The following is a 14,606-nucleotide window of genomic DNA, read 5'->3' as shown; positions in this document are numbered from 1 at the left end:
TTTTTGGATCTATTTTGAATATTGATATGATTTTTATATACTATATATTCATCGCTTAATTTCCATTGTCGCCTGAAACAATGGCCACAATCAAATCTACTCTAGAAACCCAGTACTCATCAAGCCTAGTTGAATTCATAACTAGTTGAACAGATAAGTTCCAGTTTCATGGTCAACTGGAACCTTTTGGGCCATGCACAAGCCAATAGCATGTATGGGTCCTGCAGTGGGGTCTCTTGTCTTGGATCTGTGTTTTGATCCGTCTTTTCTTAAATTTTCCATTTGTGTCACTAGAATACACCTTTTAAAATGTTAATCGACACCACTGGTCCTAGTTAAATTAGCCATGGCGCGACTTCTCGAACGTAACAGTTATTATAGGTTGTGACATACTATTATATTCTTATTTTTATATTCATATGAATCGAGTGCATGCTAATAAATAAAACTTTGTTTTACTAAAAATACTTTGTTTTACGAAGAGGCAGCGGCTGGGTCTGCATTTCATTAACCATTGAATAAGTTTGGGATTGTGCTTTGACATTACCTAGCTTGATTGTTCCTTGTTTGCTCCTCTCAAGGATTTTTCATCCTGGAAGCAGGACGTTCATGAAGCTTGAAAAAAGCGACCGTGAAAGCGCTAGTGACTGGCGTGCCATGTAAATAAGTTAAACTAAATAAGAAATCTCGGAAAAACACGTTTATTCGAGGTAGGACGTGCATTTTGATTTTTATATTTAATTATTTATATGTCGACACTTGTTTTCGAACGGCTTAATGAAGTGATATTGGGATCTGATTTTTGGTATTGTGTGGAGGACTTAGCCGCCGTCGACGCACGCCGCGCGTAATTGCAGTTCTTGCTTCGCATTCTTCAGATGCGCGTCTTCTGTCGTCGTCGTCGTCAGTCGTCGTCGTTGCTTGCTTCGAGAGCAAACGATCTGGTCGGAGTGACATTGTCAATCATGGGATAAGCGCAGCAAACTTAAACATTGTATAAACTTTATCTTTTCATTTCCACTGCGTGATTTACCGTCGCCGATATAATGAAATGGCGCACGCGCTTATCCGTAACTTGCAGTCTTTTAGTTCTTTATATTTTATTATTTGGTATCTCTTACGAACGTAACGCGAAAATAAGTTGTATCACACTCCCGGTTTTGGAACCTCAATGTTAACTGCAGCACTGTGCCAGCCCAATATACTCTAGAAGTATGATCACACCTATTTGAAATGAACAAGGATCCATAATTTAATATAATCAGATACTCATCAACAGCAGAGTTTCCGGTCCGTGTGATGTGTTGTCCTTCTCCTATCTGTGTTCCACGTCGTTTTGTTTTTGATGAAATGTATTGTAGTAGTGTGTTAATATTTAAATCGATCGTACTCAATTGTTAATAATAACACAAAATCCAATTACTATTTTAAATTAATGGATTAATATCGGATATATACCAACAACAACATTAATTATTCTTTAATAACCTTTTATATATGTGTTAACGCTCGATGGCATATCTAAATTGAATAATGAACTTCTATATTATTGTGCCGCGTGCTGATAACTTATTTTGGGAATCAATCCCACCAATCGTGCGATAACATACTTTGTGTTGGCGGTTTTAGGTTTGAGTTTGTGCCCAAAAGTGGTAATCGGGTGCTAGTTAACGCTCTTGCAGGCAACTGGCTCCTTTTGCCAAATAATAAAACAAAAGTTAATAAAACAAAAGTTAAAATTTATTACCATTATTCAATCATACATATCATAATTTCTAATATGGAAAAACAATGCAGAATGGATGTCTTAAACTATATTTGTTGGCATAATAATCTATTTACTTTCAAGTTGAAATTTAGTTAAGTATGAAATGCTCCACATCATAGTTAGGGTTAAATTATAATTCTTAAAAATTTTAAAAATTGAGAAGATTGCTCTTTGATTAAATTTCAAATTAGCAAAAGATTTCTATATTTTTAAAAACTAGTTGGGTTAAGTTTTGGGCAGTACTGGCTTGATCAATTTTTTTGTGGTGGTAAAGGACCCAGTTGCCTGTAAGGGCTTTACGAACCCTGGGACCCACAATGTGATGGGATCAGGCCAGATGTTATATGTAGAGCAATTTATTTATTTCGGAGTATGGTTACGTGGTATAGCTGGTGGTCATGTTTAAAGGTCAGTTTATCTTTGTGTGCAATTTTCATCCAGTGCTTAGTGTGTGGAGTAAATCATGCCCTTCTACATTATATCACGTTTAACTAATAAATTTGTTTTACCACTGAAATCTGTGGCACTAAGGCAAGAATTAAAAATTTTGTACTCTCATTGACTCATTGGATAGTTAAAGCGTTTTTTTCACCAGCACTACTACACAACAAAAAACCTGTGGCCACCGAGGTCAACACAGTCGCAGAACAAGGAAACCAATTGTGCTCGCACTCTATTCTGCGATCGTGTTTATTTACTTTAAACTAGCTAATTGCAGTTAGTAAAAATTTTTGGAATCATCTAAGTCGTTTTGATTAGTTTTTATGTGTCAAAGTAATGGCATGATAATCATATATGTGTGATCCCCGGTGGGCAAACACTTCGACCCAATAGGCTAAGGCAAACCGTTTTCAGTGTTTCACCTTTACGATGTAGAGATTTTGAAACATACTAGCACCTACAAACTCACCCATGGGACGAGACGTCGTGAGCCTCAAAATATATAGCATATACCAGTCAGCAAACACTATACACACATACTACGAATAACAAACAATGTATAATGCCATTACTTCAGTAAATGACAAATATATTGCTATCTAATTTTAAAAAAATTGAAGAATAAACCTGATGAGAGGAGAAGGAGAGAGGGGTTTGGGAGAGTTAGAGTAGGAAACACAGGATCCTGTGCGCAGGATTTTAAAAATTTGTTGTATGATGATTCGTATTTTGTCGTCTCTTTGTATTAATATAGGTCTGATATCTTGTCATGGTTTATTCGCTAAAACTCCGTGGGTTTACTCATATGATTATGTTTACTAAATCACTATTTCATGATAATTCAAATTGCATCAAAGTTGTAACTGCACAAATGCTTGTCGGTCATTATTTAGATTGTAGTTCTAACAATGATTTCTTAAGATTATTCTTGAATATACTCGATGGGAGTGGAGTAGTCTATTTCACTTGTTGACTTACGGCAAGTGAGTCCAAATACGAGTTGATTGATAGATGGAATAAGTGAGGATGGAGTGGGAGGATGAAGTAGTTGTCCGTCTTGTGACCTGTTGAATAAAGAGGGAAACATTGAGACTGGTGATTGAAATTTATTAATTTAAACATCTTTCAGTAAACAGTGCAACTTATGAAGATTGTGGACAGGGCAGGAAGGTATATCTTACAGTTTGGTTTACTGTGTTTCTAGTTCAAGAAATCTTTTGCCTAACATCTGCTTGATAACTTTTACGGTCTTTTCCCTAGTGATAGGCCTTACTCCTGGCACATGTTTTGAACTTTTTGAAGTATGAATCATTCTCACCAAAGTGAAATTCTTATTGCATTTCTTTTGTGTTTTAATAAATATGGCTTCTAGTTTATTATTGATACACACTCCCCAAAAGATATTCCATAACAGAGGTTGGTGTTCAAAAAGGGTGTGGTACAGGTCCTATATAGTTTTTTAGGTACACAGGTCTAATTCCACATGTCTACCTATCTCACATTCAATTTACGGTTTACCGCTCTTAAGGTGAGCATCCCAGTTCAGTTTGGTCAATAATGACTTCCAAGAAATCTTAGTTTCCTCCACATTTTTAATTTCTAATATTTAATTTAGTGTCAGTCTATTTCATTGGTGTTTGAATCTGATCATTTCTAACAGTCGGCTTAAAGTGGATATATCAACATTTCTTTATGTTGTTATGCAGCAAGTTACTCTTCATATACTGATTGAACAAGTTTAAGAATTTTATTAGCTTTGCAGTAAAGTGTTTTTATACATTTATCTACAACAATATGTTGGTGTCATCGGCAAAAAGTATAAGCTTACCTAGGTCTGTTACTCTGTTATTTCTTTGATGTAGATATTGAAAAGCAAGGGACCTAATACTGACCCCTGAGGACACCAAATATTTACAGACAGGTTTTTTTTCGGAGTCTTCTCCAAGTTACTGATAATATTGTGTCTATTAGAAATGGTAACTGTGCTATCAATTTATTTGGCCGTCCCCCGAAATTCCATAAATCATTCAGTTTTTTAAGCAGGTTTCATGACAGATTGTCAAAAGCTTTACTTTATCAATGAAGATGCCTAGTACGTGATTTTTATTCTCTTAAATGATTTTTTCAATGTAGTCGACAGTGAAGTTGAGTGCATGGCTTGTCGAGTGATTTTTTCTAAGCCTTATTGATTTTTCATATAATAATCCTTGCGACTGAAAGAAAACTGTTAAAGCCTGGAGAAATATGATTTTTTCAAGTATTTTTACAGAAATATTGCGAGATGAGTTAGGCCTGTATTTTCAAAGAAGCTCAGACATTTTCTTTCTTATATATTTGACTTATTTACTACATTTAGGTCGTTTCTGGAAAAGTCACGTGTTGCATACATTCGTTTACAATACCCGATAGTAGGTGGGCTAATTATGCATGATATGCCTTTACTATATGTACTGGTATGTCGCTAGCCTTGCCATTCTTTAAGTTCCGTTGATCTTAGCCACTCCTCAGGTGAGCTAGTCTGTAGTTTATAATTAGCTGTATTTCGGGAAATTTTTTAGGTAAGAAGTCACAGAAACTTGGAAGCTGATTTATTTGTATCTCTCCTAGTTTGTGTAGGCTGCATTAAGTTTAGATGCTAGGGATACAAAATACTTATTGAATTCATTAGCTATAAATCTGCGAGCAGTTATCTTGCATTGTTCTATGGAAACTATAGGTCTGATAATCACGTTTCTGTTTTGCACGAATTTTATTTATCAGTTCCAGGTTTTCTGGAAATTTCCTGAGTTTTCAGGTAACTTCGTCTGAATAAATATTCAGATACAGCTTTTTTACGAACCTTTTTTAGAGCCTTTCTATATTTTTGTTTGTCATCACATAACGGTTTTTCTTTTATTACAGCAGATAGAACACAGTGATGTGCCCCTTTTGTGTCAGTTTCGCTTTGTTTACACTTAACGTTCCGGACTTTCGCACCAGTCATCGTACAGCCCATGGCCAGTGGTTTACTTGAGGGCTTTATCCCGCAGTATCAATGGGGTGTTCTGGATAGTGCGCTTAGTGGTTTTGGGTACAGCTAGTTTGCAAGTTTTTCGTCAATGTGTTTTTAAATATATCATTGAAAGTTAGTTAAAATTCTATATTTGGTTCATTGTCTTGTTCTAGTTTGTTACCCAAGACTTCCGAAAAATTATCATGTTGTTTGATTTACAATAGTCATAATTTTGAGTGTGCTTGTGAATATTTTTGGGTCTTGCTAATTTCTCCCAGTCTTATATTGTTAAATAATTGGGAGGTGATGAGATATGTGATCAGTTATGACTCCAGATGCAGTAACCAGAGTCTAGGTCATTTGTACTGTATGTGTGTCGATGCACGAGGCATTACATCCAGGCTTTTATGAGTTGATAATGATATTCAATGGAAAGAAGCCTCTACTTAAATAGGAACATTCTTCATATCTGTGCATTAATGCTACTGTTGGTTACTATGGAGATTATAGTTAAATCACGCAATGTGTGTATGTTTTGGTGCTTTATAAGTATGACGACAGTTCTTGGTGAGCTTGTCAGCTTGCCACTTGGCAGGGCGGTTATAGTACTATATAGAAGTAGAATTTCCTAGACTACCTTATAGTTACAAAGAGGGTTTCTAGATTTTCTGTTACTTGTGAAGGGTGTTATTTTTGACAGCATTGAAGAGTCAGGAATTATAGAGCTAATCCTGAGCCTTTTACTTTCGAGTCGAAGGTTCTTGATAGACTGCTTCATAGCCTGTGAGTTGTACAAGTTTTTCATTCAGGGCCTTCATTCGTTTTCAGCAAGTCCATATTACAGGAGAATTTGTTAGTTAAACCTAGCTATTTCAATTGCAAGCGGTTCAAAGTTTGATTTGTTGCATCAAGATTTTAAATTATTAGTGAGTTTTGACTTGTAATTCGTTAGCAAAGGTGCGGTTTATGTCTTTTACAAGAATAAGAGTCACAGCCTTTCAAGTACCTCAGAGATTTTACGTATTACTCATCTGCATCTGTGCTGTCATCATTGTCTCATTCAGATAGCTTAAAGGGGTTATAAAACGGTTTACTGCTAGGTGGATACAATTATTGCAGTACAAGTCAACTTTTTTATTTGTTTGTCACTGGTGTTAAAACATCTAGGGAGTGAACTGGGACAATTACAGTGGTAGATTTCAATTGATAGATTGACTAAGTAAATACTTTTTAAACTGTGGGCTACAGACCTCTTTTAATGAACATTCATGTGGAGGCTGATGCCTTCAACATGGAGGCTGTCCTCCGGCGGGATGAGAATAAAGTGTTGAACCTACCTTACCGTCCTCCTCCCCACCTCTTCCTCCTATCAGTCCCTCATGCATCTAACAAGGACAGTATTACGGAATTAAGTAGCAAGTTTGGCCACTCCCTTCCATTGAGGTGCAGGTAAATCCGTTCGCCATATCTGTCAAAGCCTGGGACTAGGTTAGGCAAAGTAAGCAGTGTTTTTGTCATGGAAAGTCATCAAAGCCAACAACGACTGGACACCAATGTTTTTGGGGCGTAGCTTCACGACGGACTAAGTTCTATAAAGAGTACATTTCCTATTTAAATCAGCATTTCGAGTTGTAAAAGAGGACAAGAAAATACTTGGGCAGTTGATTGGCCTCTTGAATTTGCTCAATCTTGAATTCTAGATGGACTAAATTGGCAAAAAGTTCACGCTGAGATTTAACAGATGGTCTTATAACATCATTTATTACCCAAATAAAACAGGTTCTTGTATCCACATGCCAAGATATGGGTTAATGGTCCATCCTATTGTAGAGTCCAAAATTCCGACAGGCAGCCACTTACCAAGCTCTTTTGTGATCCTTTCCAAATTTCATAACTGCTCCATTGAATCAAGAGAAGATAATTACTGGCACGTCTTTCCATTATTGATCTGATGGTGAAACTATATATCGTACTGCACAGTGACTGACCCTTATGGAATAGAGTGCTTGTAGTGAGCCGACTCTGTCTGGTATCCTGTAAAACTGGATCTTGGAGTACACTTGTGCGTGTGAATGGGTTGTTCATTTCAGTGAAGAGGATTTGCATTCACCTCCAATGGAAAAGAGTCAATATGCTAGACTCTGGATGTATCACCGGTTCATTGTCTGAATGTTCAGGCAGATAACCCTTCGCCTTCTTATACGGTTGATAAAACATCGCTGTTTCATTCTGGAGTTTCCGTCGGCCACGAACTCTCATGATTTTCAGGCAAGTGTAGCAATTTTATCAGGGATCTCCACGGTTTTCTTATTCTATCTCGGGATCCGCTATACTTGTATCTCTCAAATGAACATATGAATGCCCATCTCTGACTGAACTGAAGAGATTCGCAGTAATTGGTGACAGGTCGATTCAGCATCACTGTTTCATGAATTCTTCCTACGTTGTCTACACAGGTTTTTCCTCATGTTTTGATGAAAATAAATTTTTGTGCACATACAGAAATGGTGGTTTAATAATTTAATATATATGTAGACCAAGCTCTGTGCACGGGATGCTTCCTGGAAGAATCACAGTTCTTTTAGCGGGGCACTACCTAAAGCCAAATTGAGATATAATACTCTTATCCTAGAGAAATTAATCAGAAATCGAATACCACATCATAATAATTGATATATATGAGTTGATAACCATATTTACTATGCAAAATGCCCCAACCACATAGCTGTAAATTTATATAGATTCAAATGCCATATTCATCATTAAACCTCCATACCTAGTCCATATAATAGCCCAAGCAAAATTAAATACGTCTTTATTACTTACTGTCATACTTCAATTAATTAACATTTGAAATCTGTTGACCAGAGAATAATTTCTAAGCTATGCAGTGAAAAATTTAGATGCATTAATGAATGCCTAATGTGGGTATCATTTGTCAATGTCTTCGTAAAAAAGCTGTTCAAGAAGATAGGAGTAACTAATATAGAGAAAAATTACAGGAAGTTGTCGTCTGTTGTAAAAGAAAATAAAATATCTAGAATATTAATTTAGAATATAAATAACTTCAGTCAATGGTGTCGTCAATAAACTGTACAATTTTCAATGTTAAAACTGGGTGATACAGTCACAAAAGACAAATACTAATTTTGATAAGTTAATAAATTAATGTGGTCTATAAACTACCATAAGTATAATAGGTCAATAAATTAATAGTGGTTTAAAGGTGGTCTTGATAGAGGTGCTTATCATTTAATGCAGAACCAGATGATGGTGGAGCATGAGGAATTGTCGTTGTTGGGAAGATGATGCTCGTTCGTTTATCTCCACAGCTTCGCCGAACATGTTTCATGGAAATAAAAGTATTATTTGTTTAAATTCAACAGATATAAATGCATTATCGGCAAGTTTCAACAAAACTGCAAAGTTTGAACTGGTTGACGTTTAATAACGTGAACCTGTTAATTTTACGCACAGATGATTGGTTATGGCTAAACCTGTAAAAGAATAACAAAGATCGCTTAGTGCAGTCTCCTGCCGCAAGATCTGTACAGCAGTCCCTTCAATGTGCGATAACAAGTCCTGGAAAATTAGCAGGGTGACGCAAATTGAATGTCGGAGGATTGGGATGTTGATTGTTATGGAAGAAGATATTACATGCAACAATATCCGAGTTATTACTATATATAAAGCGAGTACGATATATTTGTATGTATATATCCGTGCATTTTACTGACAACACGGCATCAACTTTACGCAACTTTCCGCAAAAACGTATAAAGATATACAACATGAATCTTTTTGACTGGGTCAAATGCTTTAATGGCTTCAATATCAGCATGAAAAAATAAAAAATTGGCCAAGGATTAATTAATTTTAGTGCCCAAAATAAAACAATATGGACTCCCAAACGTGGTGTCAAAAACGCGAATTTAAATAGTAATAATCATTTTAGTCTCTCGAGTCATTTAAAACACTTTAGGGTTAGACGGGTTCCTGCTAGAATAAACTATTGCGAATAACCAGAAAAAAGTTGACATACCATTCCTTTTTGACACAGTAAGGTAGCTCAATAATCTTTTTTCCCTGTTTAGCTAGCTGTCAATGTTGTATCAGTACGGGGTCGTTACTTAACTTCAACACTCTGGCAAACCTGCATGAAAGCGTATTATTTGGATTAAGTCCGGCCAGATTCAATGTGAAATAAAAAGATACAAAGTTTTGGCTAACAAAAAACTAGTTTTCCGAAATAACAAAGCGGAGATTTAATCTTTAAATTTGATTAAACGTTTAAAACTAAAACCTGTCCAGAGACATTGCCGACAGCTATATCCAGGGTTTCACCGAATATCATGTATCTCTGATTCATGTAACTGATACCTGTGTATTGCCTCCCGACACGTAGAGTTACTGTGGGGTTATCTTGAACCTGTTACCTGGTCAGTATACATTACACATGATTATTTTGTATTCAGTATACCTCAGACGTTTTTATTGTATTGATTACCCTTCTTATTAACATAATCTGCATTATAATCAATTCTAAACATTTCTTATTTTGATATCGGAAATAATTTACACTGTCATAGATTTCCTTATCCATGTGCAGAGTATGTAAAATATCTTTCCTTTGTAGATTTTAAACAAATAAATTCAAGGGCTGTCCTCAATCAACTGAGAAATGGATTGAAAATCTGTTTGCACAAAACACGGAGAACTATCATTCTGAAGAAACTACAAGATTAATCACAATCAAACATGTAATACAGACCTGTCTCCCATATCAAACCTGGTGCGTACAATGTTAACAGGCATGAGAGGAATGTGCCAGAGTTGCGGCCAGGTGCGCGCTACAACTGCAGTGCTGCCTAGCGGCGCTCATGACCGGTCCTTTTAGTATAACTCACACAGTCTATTATCGGATATTGTACACCTGCTGCCGGAAAGAGAGGATACGTTGTTAAGCTGCACGTTTTTCCATACATAACTACAAACAGTTTCAGTATGGCTCGGTGAAAGTCCAGAGATTGGTATGTTAAGTTTTAAACGCACTTACTTCGTTAGCCTGTTTGACTAGTTTGAGGATATTGTTCGGTGATGTTGCGCGGTTGTGACGTGGTAAGAAACCGTGACCCGTGGGAGACAGTAGGTGGCGTCGGGGGGTTGGACAATACTTCACCATCCCGCACAATCCCTACTCATATCGTCGTTTGCACTTCCTTCCCAAACCGATTGAGATAAACCATTGTTTCAGCTAACTATAAAGTATGGAAATTAATGTGGTGAATGTTGCATTTAACTATTCGTTCAATTAATTACAGTTTATAAAATCAAAATTGAATTGAGAACAGTCAATTAGGCAGTTAAATACCATTTACTATAGTCATATGATACGCGTAAAAGAAATATGTTAAATAAAAGAGTAAACGGTAGTCAATATCTCTGATAAACGTTCACAAAAGTAAGCTAGCTAAGTCCGCTGAGAAAAAATCAAGCAGGTTCGTTCGACTTAATTCCTTCGAAACTACTAAGTTTTAATTTCTTTTTCTTGGTTGCTCATCTTCTGGACGAATTGACTCATACATCATCATATCCTTCTGAATCACCACTATCCTTATCATGTCCTCAACTAGAAAGTTCTTAATATCCTCATCAGTTTCCTCGACGGACCACGCCCGGATCAAAATAATCACTGTCCTATTGACAAGATCTCCTCATTCATCATGCGAAAACACAAGTCCTATATAGAGTTATCAGAGTGATCCCAAATGTGGGTCAGGGTTTGTGAGGAAAGAGGGAGGTAGCTCGGATAACACCGTCCATACATCCATAAAACTTGGAATATCCTCAGAATAACAAACACAGTATCCACGCTCACTTCTCCTGAACGGGTATCCTGTCTAGATTTTTCCCCCCGTTGTCCACGATAAAATGTTCAACACACCCCATATCCGTCCCGCTCACAACTTTACTGTTGGTACGCACCACGTCATTGTTAATACAGCTCACTGTCAATTGTCAGATAGTGCTATGAGTTTGCGTTGTCGTGAGAGTTCCAGACAGAGAGGCGACCTTCTCCAGATGCAGCTACCGGGTGGATCCTGTGGAATCGACTGAGAGGAGGAGATGAAGTTGTCGTGCTTGGTTTTTTCATCACGATGGGTTCTTCTTTTCTCAGGATCCCAAATTTTATAACTGTAAATTGGGAAAAAAGCATTAGGTTAAAGTGTGTTAAATGCACAAGGCTATAATTTGGAAAGATTGAATGATATTTTGACTTTTTGAGGAGAATCAGCAAGATATTCAGAATTATTACTCAACCTCACTGAAAACATTCAATAATAATAACTGAGCTTTATTAACTAAAGAAAGTAAAATTCAAAACTTAACCTTCGTTCTATTCCCAGTAGCGAATACCTTCCCATCCCTGACTTCACACGTGCATACAGCGGATTATCGTGAGATTTTGATACATATGCTGTACTTTCCTAGTCTCAATATCAACTACACTCAATAATGATTTGTCACTTGAAATGGAAGGAGTGTTTGAAGTGCCTGAAAACAAATACGCCGACAAGAGTCGGCGTGCTGTAGTTAGAACAGTATCTATTTAGGAGATATCATTTGCGGGACAGGAAGACGATCTCACTCGATGGTAGCTGATGCTGTGAGGTCCTGGGTCGGATCGGGAGATGATGTGAAGGGGAAGGATATCGTTTAGTTTGAGGATCTTTTGGCTTTTCAGTTGTGCTTGTGTTTCTTAATAATTGTTGTCTACACTCTACAGCATGCGTTATCTGTAGATCATTTATAATAACGGTCCGGGATATTAAAGCAGGGTTTCGTGATTATGGCACTCCAAAAGCAAACATTGCAATACAGTTGTAATGATATGACTCTAATTTTTGCCTTCAATTTAAAACACAAGAAATTACTTCTGTTCGTATCTTCTTAACATTATAAAATCATGTTCGTACTTTAACAATCACATATAAAATGTAAATAGGGCTGTGGTAGACGTTAAGTCAATTAATATTTGTCAAAACTGTAATTCCGTCGTAGTTGGTCAAAAAAACGTAGCCTGTTTGAGATCTTTGTAGACAAAATAAACTGTTTAATTCAAGAGTTTATACCTTTATATCCATATCATAGTTGTTTTCTTGTTATCCCGTGAACATTCTAGGTTGACTGTACTTTATTGAAATAACTTTTTGTCAGTATTTTATAGATTAAATCGTAGTTCAGAAAACTCAGAAAACTCGAAAACTCATGATCATTCTTTTGAATCCTCACTGTCCGTCGGATGTAGTCTCCTTTTTTCTTCTTTTTATTTTTCTTTTCTGAACTCCTCTTTTTTTCCATGATCTGTATCTTTCTCCTCCGTGGATTGATCTGACCCCTTTTTTCCTTTTCTTCTTCGTGATCTTCTTCTTTCTTCTTCTTTTTTTTTTTCGGAGTCTTCATCACTGCCAACCACTAGTATCTTCTCTACATCATTGCTTTCAATTGAGCTATCCTCACTAACTCTTTTTGGTGTGCCTCCTACATCCTGGTCTTCGTGTTGAGAATTATTTTAATTATTTAATTATTAATTAAATTGCCACTTGCCTAGCATGAATATTTACCTACTTACTTGCAATTGTGTAGGTCTGTAGATAGCTTTGAATCGGGCGTGTCTGCACAGGCTACCCGATTTCAAGAAGCTTTCTTTCATTCATTCATCAATTATTAATTGATAATTGTAATAACATCAATTTTTATTGCTTGATTGGATTTTCAAAAATAAATGTGTAAGCTGAATCAAAGGAATTCTGATCGGTTCATTACTGATGGGCAAATCGGGTCAGATAAATTGTATAAGACACTTCTAAACTAGCAATTTCACGTAGACCTCAACGATGGATCTCTAGCTTCAAGCAATTTCATACCTTCTGCCGTATCATGTGTTACATTGGTCCTCGTGATCTTACGAATTGATTCGTTCTGATGGTTCCATTTAGAGGCTAAGTACACTCTTTATCTCCTGTTCGGTGACCATACTTTTGCTCCGCAACAATTGCATCACTTTTACCTCTTCCCCTAGTGGCATCCATCCAAGCCTTTGGTTGGGGCAGACTTCAGAATTTCTCGCACTCTGCAAGAAAAAACATACCATTATGTGCCCCATAACTTATTCCCTCGATACATTTTACTCGAATTAATAGTACCCGCATAGCCACGATATATAATTAATCAAAAGACGTTTTTAAACGTTTATAACACTTGTACATTGTATGTTTATTAACAACTTGTACACGTTCTTCACCTCGCTGTTCTCCGGCAGGTCGGGCACACAGTCTCGGGTGTTGCTCAGATCTGCCTCCGTGTGCCATCGTCTTATGGTCTTTGTAGAACAAGTCAGGTGTTTTATACTTGTTGCTCTTTTCTCGAGTTTTGGAGGCCAGGCGATCTCGAGCTTGGGGGATACTGAACCCTTACGACATTTCTGCTACAGGGTGGGATTTGTATAAACTATGGATATTTTAGATGTTTAGAGTCTGTAGGAAGATGTATTAAACAATTCAGGAACGCAAAAATTAGAGCTTTCACATAATAGAATGAATCGAGCAAATAAACCAAAGCTTTGATTAATCTAGAATATTGCCAACTTTATGTAAGTCAGTAAAACTGATTCTGTATCATTAATCAGCGAAATAAAAACATTGAAATAAAAATTAAGGCTTTGTTGGTCATTACGTATACTAACATCCACAAATTACTTACTATATCGGGTAACCAAATCATCATTTTTACGTAGTCGGTTATGTAGAATGTTCTGATAATAATTGTATTATCATCAACCTGATCATTAGGCCTGAAAAGTGCCCACCGTTAAAAAATCAGATCACTGTCACTTTTTATTCTAGATTATCACATTTAAGATTAAATTTACTATCTAAAAATGCTTCTATACATAAGTGCAAGATTATTTCCAATTGCTAAAAAATTCAAAATTTTGTACTCAAAAAGTAAAAAATTTGCCCCTTGAACCCCTGAATTGGGCTCTGCGCACACCGTGCTTTGTACGCTGCTACAGTTGACAAACCAGAGCAGGCATTGCTTGCTCGGCTGTGATCACCCAAGTTCAAAAATGGAATTATGGCCCTGTAAAATAGACTATGCTTAACCAAAGATGAAGCACATTCTGCAATAAAGAAGAGTTGGACAAAACAAAAGGGGTCTACGGAACAACACTTAAAGATAGCGGCCATGACCACCAGCTGGAGTTTATAGACACTAACACCACCCTGCCACGAGACAACAGGAAGAGATCCAGGAATCCCATACAGCTTCAACTTGACAACCAATATAGAAAAACATATTTTCAGATTGCCAGGCAAGCAATTCCCCAGAAGAGAAATATAC

The sequence above is a fragment of the Bolinopsis microptera genome, chromosome 1 (genome assembly GCF_026151205.1).
Source record: "Bolinopsis microptera isolate Bmic1 chromosome 1, MBARI_Bmic_1.0, whole genome shotgun sequence".
NCBI lineage: Eukaryota > Metazoa > Ctenophora > Tentaculata > Lobata > Bolinopsidae > Bolinopsis > Bolinopsis microptera.
Note: the sequence above shows the minus strand (reverse complement) of the source record.